This window comes from Micropterus dolomieu, linkage group LG13 (assembly GCF_021292245.1).
Source record: "Micropterus dolomieu isolate WLL.071019.BEF.003 ecotype Adirondacks linkage group LG13, ASM2129224v1, whole genome shotgun sequence".
Lineage (NCBI taxonomy): Eukaryota > Metazoa > Chordata > Actinopteri > Centrarchiformes > Centrarchidae > Micropterus > Micropterus dolomieu.
In genome coordinates, this window is record NC_060162.1 from 7,643,672 (window position 1) to 7,650,484 (window position 6,813).

General features: G+C 38.6%; 1 protein-coding gene across 2 annotated transcripts in view; it reads left to right on the forward strand.

The window, feature by feature from the left end:
- Positions 1–3,000: 3,000 nt before the first annotated feature.
- Positions 3,001–6,813, forward strand: part of ppp1r26 (protein phosphatase 1, regulatory subunit 26) — a 13,381-nt gene continuing 9,568 nt past the window's right edge. The window contains exon 1 of one of the 2 annotated variants that reach the window (XM_046066344.1): positions 3,001–3,174. The gene's annotated coding sequence lies outside the window, so the exon portion shown is untranslated. Of the gene's footprint in view, positions 3,175–3,825; positions 4,194–6,813 lie in introns of those variants that run through there. The other variant, XM_046066345.1, reaches the window with a different exon arrangement.

Consider the following 6,813-nt stretch of genomic DNA (forward strand, 5'->3'; position numbering starts at 1 on the left):
GTGACCCCATGAACATAGGGCCATTTTTTTCAGTCACATCACCACTGGTGCAACACACATCAATTAATTTCTTGCAATGAATATTGGTGCAAGAAGGAAGTTCATCTTGAATGTGGACAGGAGAATGTCTTTTTTCTCTCTGTCAAAACAGTATCTTGGGTCATTGTGCTCCAATACTTACCCATGGTTCCACAAAAGTGTCTGAGACAGAATGGTGTTGACCCCCTAATCAAAACACAATGTGAACACTATATTGACATGCCTTAAAAACCTTCATTTTTTAACTTTAGTTATTCAAGTTCTCTTTTTAGGTCTATAGAGAATTCATAGTCAGATTACTTATTAAAACATGACTAACATGAAAATGCATCTTCTGATGTGATGTCCCACTCTAATATTTTTATCTCAGCAAATGTTAAGATGCAAGATGAGGACCATTAACTACCAACTGCTGCTTTCACAGACCTGTTTTTTTAGGGATCTCTGAACATTTTAATGTCTATTCTCATTCATGATTTCAATCACCTAACTATTTCTTACCTAAATTCTATAAACTGCTTTTCACACTATTGTGAATATAATCAGGAATAAGTTGATATTAAAGAGACCTTACATTCATCACATAGTGTTGTAAGTGTGATCCAAAATGAATGACACAGAGCCACACAGCAGCAGCGTAGCATGACCCACATCTGTTTAACCCTTATGGTCATTATAAGGAATGTTTGTTTAGGCAATGCCACTTGCTACACTGCATACAAAAGTATGATGTTTGATCTGTTTCCTGTGCTCACTGCAATACAGTAAAACTATACCCCTCACCCCATCATTAGGAAAAGGATCCATTTATTTATTAAAGATATATTTTATCATTTCAAGAGTGCATGACTGATAAAAAACACATGGGCTTAGTCACAAGTCAAGACACAAGATGAGGATGAGGAGGATTGTGTGGAGAATGTGAAGATAATGGAAAAGAATAGCGAAATGTCAAAGTCAACTGAGACCATTTCAGCCCTGAGAATCTGATTTCTCATTGTGTCCATCATTGCATAGCATGACAAAAGTCACAGTATGAGTCAGTCTGTTACTTTTACCAGCTTGCTTGAACCTCGTGATTTATACTGACTCCATCTACTGTTTTAGTGACTGGTGTTTTCATCAAAAGTACATTAGCCATGGGCTACATAGCTAAGTGTATATTCTTGCAGCTTTAATCTGCAATTAATTATGATGAGGAGACGTTTTATTGTGTGCCACTAATGATAACATGAACTGAGCTACATGAACAAGCCCTCAGCTGCCAGCATTGCATAGTATATTAGATATAGCATGCTATCATAACACATAGGAGGTGTAGGTGTTGAATATTCGACCAGCATGCCAAACATGGGTAGACACTCAGAATATGGATAGGCCACTGCATGTAATATTTCATTTCATATAATCGGTTAGTCATTTCAGTCATTTTAAAAGCAAAAATAGTACAAAATTGCCAAACATTTTCTGGTTTCAGCCTCTCAAATGAGAGGATTTTATGCATTCCATTGTCATAATTTAATGTAAACTGAATATCTTTTGATTTGGAACTTTTGTTTGAAAAAAACAAAACATTTGAAGACGTTACCTTGGGCTGTGGGAACTTGTAATGGCTATTTTTTCCCTATTTTTTGACATATCATAGAGTATACCGTTAATGGATTATTTGGAAAAACAGTCAGCAAATTAATCAGTGGTGAAAATAATCCATTAGTAGCAGCACTAAAACCATCAATGCAAAATTACAAGTAGTCATAAATACCACAAACCATAAGGGAAACACTGGTGTAAACTGGTAACAAAATATTAACTACACTCCAAAAACTGACCAACAGCAACCTCAAAGCCAAAAAGAATAGGATGCTTACATATACAGCAAATAGCTAAGCACTTTGATGGATTAATTGCCCCTTGAGAAGCGGTGTTGCTTATCTATTCTGTATCCTTCCAATTCCAATAAAACTGTTAAGAATATCTAATAATGGCAACTTATAGGAACATTTATGTTCACTTTGCTTGATTCAAGGTTACACATTATGTAAAGAATTTTCAGAAAAATTATTTTCCCATATCCCAATGTAACATGTTTCCACAGGACAAGGTGGCATGGTGTCGGCTGTATTGATGAGGCAGAGGGCTGGCTGAGTCTTCAATGCATAGCCAATTTGTATTTTTTACCTATGTGTTGGCAAGTCAAGCAACCTTCACAAGAGTTGAACTGACTTAATGTGATAGTCATGCATCCTATCAGAGACTTTTGTTGAAGATTAATGTGAAGTGAAAGTTGTAAAGCTACCAGCCAGACAGACTGCAAAAACTTTAAAAATGTGCTCTTTAATCAAGTGTATATACTGGACAGACTCTTCACTTCAGTTTTATCTAAATATAAGCAAATGTTTTGCTTTTGTAAAACAATTTCCATTTAGATATTAATTTAGATTAAATCAGAGGAGGTGAACCCTAACTGAAAATATGACTTGGACATAAAAATAATCTATTTTCTTTGAATGGTATTTTATGACTGCATTGACTGGAATCAGTCGTTTGGCTGTAACCTATAGGCACAGCTGGCCTGTTTTGTATAATAGGCTTCAGATATTGCAGAAAAACTTTAAAGCATCAAGGTGAACCTAAACTAAATAGCCTACTGAAACTGAAAATTGTATGTTAGCGCAATAATGTGTGGGATTTTATTACAACACACTACAACTGATATAAGTAATTAATGGGACGTACAACTTTCTATTAAGGAGTATGACGGTTACACTGTCGCTATCGGTTAATTGTTCCCGTAAAGGCCTGTTGTCAAATAATTTCTGCATGAATATATTATTTGACATATTACTGTGTTTTGTAATGTAATAATGTAAAGTACAGTCATTTAAAACGTAAGTGTACGTATTTTCCGGGCAAAACGTCATATTTGAAAGGGTCCATGCTTGGCTGGACTCTGGGTTTAAGGAAGCTTGTCCGCCCGGCAGTCGGTGCGGAGGGGGACTCGACGGCGAGAGCTTCAGGCGGCGTGTGAGCTGGTGACGGATACAGAAATTTCTCCACGACGGCTTTCCTAAAATCTTTAATCTACGCTGAAAAGAACACACTCCTACTGTAGCGGTCGCTTTCTGCCATGTGAAGGTGAGTTAAACTTGTGCCCTGTGTTTTGTGGCTGTGGCTGTGCGAAAACAGCCGAGGCTAGGAGTGTACGCTGTGGCTCAATACAAAGGCTTTCTTTGCCGGAGAAAATGCCGGGGCTGCAGCAGCCGGGAGGCCCGCCAGTGTCTTTCAAGTCGCCGACCAGCCACGGTTATCCCTCCAATGTCTCGCACCATCTCGTCAATTCCTTCCAAAATGTAGCCATACGGGTTTATATAGAAGCGTTAGCAGACATTACTTAGGTTTAGCGGTGTTACAGACCGAATACCGTGGGTTTTGACAACCGTGGCCGGTACCAAGAAACATGGTTGCTCTGCGGAGTCTCCTACCGCTGCACGCCGGGCATCGGTGCCGTCCGTGCCGCTAGAGGGTTACGGGGACAGGCGGGGTTGCTCTGTTGCAACCAGGAAAGAGTCAGGGAGGCAAAGTACACGCAGTAACACGTTTGGTTATGTAATACAGATGCAAATGCTACCAACGAATGTCGGCGTCTGTGGCGAAACTTTCTTTGAACACACGATATGTCAAACAAAGTTGGCATATGACTACGTTATGCTACGGTTTTTACGTTAGATCGGTTTAATGTGCTTGTCGGCATTTTTCAGCGGGGCGTCTTTGGTGACCCAGCTTGGCTTCCTGTAACGTTAGTTGTTCGCACTTTTCTATCGGGTTCAGCAGGTCATGGAGGAGAATGGTTAAGAGCTCAGCATATTGTCTCTTGGTGTCAGGCTGTAGCCGGGTTGCCGATTCCCCCTGCAGGCTGCACATTAAAGGTGGAAGTGGGGTTTTACATTTGGGGTAACGTCGGTTAGGCAGGCTAGCAGTGGCTCCAGCGTAGCGGTAATTGTCCGAAGGCATGCTTGTTTATGGAGGAAAAGTACTGCTGCTGCAGGGTTCAACTCTGGACATTAGGTTACTCACAGGACAGGCTCATAGTTTATACGTGGGTTCAGGTGCCACATAACCATTCAGTCTATAACACATCAGGTGCTGCCTGGCAGGTAAGTTACGAGTAACAATTCGATTCGTATATGCACGAATTGTGTTTGCACCATGTAGGCTAACAGAACAAGCTACAATCGTGTAAAATATACTGAACTAATATAAAAACAACAAAAACCGACACAACTTCGTGTTTAAAAAGCACAACTTGCAACCTATCCAGCCATCCGTCCAAAAGCAAGATATGTGAACCACAGTGGTGGAAATGAACATATAACGTAATTTAGTCAAGTACAGTATCACAGAGAAGTTCAGTTTAAGTTACTTGTTTGCATTTTAAAGTTTCTAGTTACTTTGCAGGTTAATATTTTAAAAACTATAAAGTAATTAAAATTAGCTCCACCCCCACCAGATACAGTATTAAGATTATCTTTATGCATCAGTAATGAACCAACAATGTAATAAATATTGGTATGACAGAGATGCCATTCTTCCTGCATAATGAGTACTTATACTTTTGTACATTTCAAGACATTTTTCTGATAATATTTATTCACTTTTACTTGTAATAGAAGATCTGATATTGCAGATCTACTTGCATAAAAGAAGTGAGTACTTTTTCCACTTGTTATTGAACTCCTGTGGTCCAGCCTGCTCATGACGTGACAACTTGTAGTATTTATTCTATGTTGCATTGCACAGCAGGATGTGTGCACAGTCAAAGCTGCCCATCAAGGAGAGCTTTTTAAAACAACATGCAATGTAGCATTAAAACTGAATGACAGAGTGTTGAGGGGACAAGGACCAATTGGATAAACATGATCATCGAACACTGTTAATTTGAGGTAATTGTTACAGTAATTAGATGTCACATTGAAGCACAGCTGCCAGCATGGCAATGACACTCTGGGTGCTCCTTCATAGATGGATCAGTCACAACAACCTGTAACTTCAGTTTCTACTCCTACAGTAATAATTTTGGAGGACTAAATTAAGTAATTCAAGGATATAATTAACTAATTTTTGTGTAATAGTAACTAGTAATATTTCTGTTGATACCTGCCAAGCTCAGTAAATTCTAACTAAATAAACTAGAAATATGCGTTTGCCTTTTAAATTACTGACTTAGCAATCGTGTGGGGGTTTTTGGTAATTAGGACCAAAACAGAGTTTGGGGACTGACAAAACGGACACTAGAAGGCTTTTACTATCAAGAAGCTGCAGGCATTGGAGAATGACACATGTACCTCAAGTCTTCCAGAAATTCCTCTAATCGTGCACAAATAAGCACTAACTCCTGTAGCCCTGAGTTGCCAAAAAAATCTCCCAGAATCATGCAGCACAATTTCATTTGACATGATATCATTCAGCCTGCAATAAGTACTGCAGAGTGGTCACATTGAGTTCCTCCACACGATGGTAGCAGAGCACTGACGATGCCTATTCTGCTGCATATTCAAGATGTGTAGCTGTTTGCAAGGATATGTATTCTGATTGAGCTTCTCAGTCAGTATATAATGACTGAGGGAAGTGAAGGAGTGTGAGGGAGAAGAAATTAAATAAGCAGATAGTCCTAGATTTAGTGGAAGCTGATGTGCATAGAGGGGAGATATTATTTCCTTGATCCCAGTGGTTAACCGGTACCGGTGATATTCCACGATTTTCGATACCCAATTCAATACCAGGGTAAAAAAACAAAAACAAAACCCATGTACTTCAACACACACTCCTTTTAATAAAAACATTACAAAAAACAACTAATAGCTTTAAAGGTTGTGAGAGGATGTCCAGGGCAGATTAGAGGTGATTAGATGTAAGCAAGCTATTGAAATTACAACCTTCCAATGTGCATAATTTATCAATAAATCAGTTTTCTTAACTTTATATATATACATACACACAAACTCACAGGTGTGAAATGTTTAAGGGTGGTTAAATCGAGGCTTGGACATGGAACTATTGACGATAACAGCCGACAAATGTATTAAATTAACTCCACCCAGGTTTCCATACATAATTCTTCTGTTTTTCTTTTCGATGAGTCGAGGCGGAGCTATTATTATTATTATTATTATTATTATTATTATAATAATCTTTATTTGTAGAGCACTTTTCAAAAACAAGTTACAAAGTGCTTTAACAAGTGTAAAGACAATAATATAAAAACAATACAAGATAAAAGCATGAAAACATTGAAAAGACTAAAATACAGATAAATCTAAAATTAGTAAAATACAATAAAATAAAAGGGATAAAATAAAGTCAAATAAGATCGGGAAAGGCTCTCCTATAAAAGTATGTTTTAAGAAGGGACTTAAAAGAGTTCACTGACTCAGCTGACCTGATGTCCTCGGGCAGGCTGTTCCAGAGCCTCGGGGCCCTGACAGCAAACGCTCTGTCCCCTTTAGTTGTCAGTCGAGACTCTGGAACAGACAACAGACCTCTGCCCGAGGATCTCAAGGTACGTGCTGGTGTGTATGGGACTAAAAGGTCAGAAATATAACAAGGCGAGAGGCCATGAAGAGCTTTAAAAGTGATCAATAGAATTTTAAAGTCAATTCTAAAACATACTGGGAGCCAGTGTAATGAAGCTAAAATAGGAGTAATGTGGTCATATTTCTTTGTTCTGGTTAAAAGCCTGGCAGCTGAGTTCTGGACAGTCTGGAGTCGATCAATAGA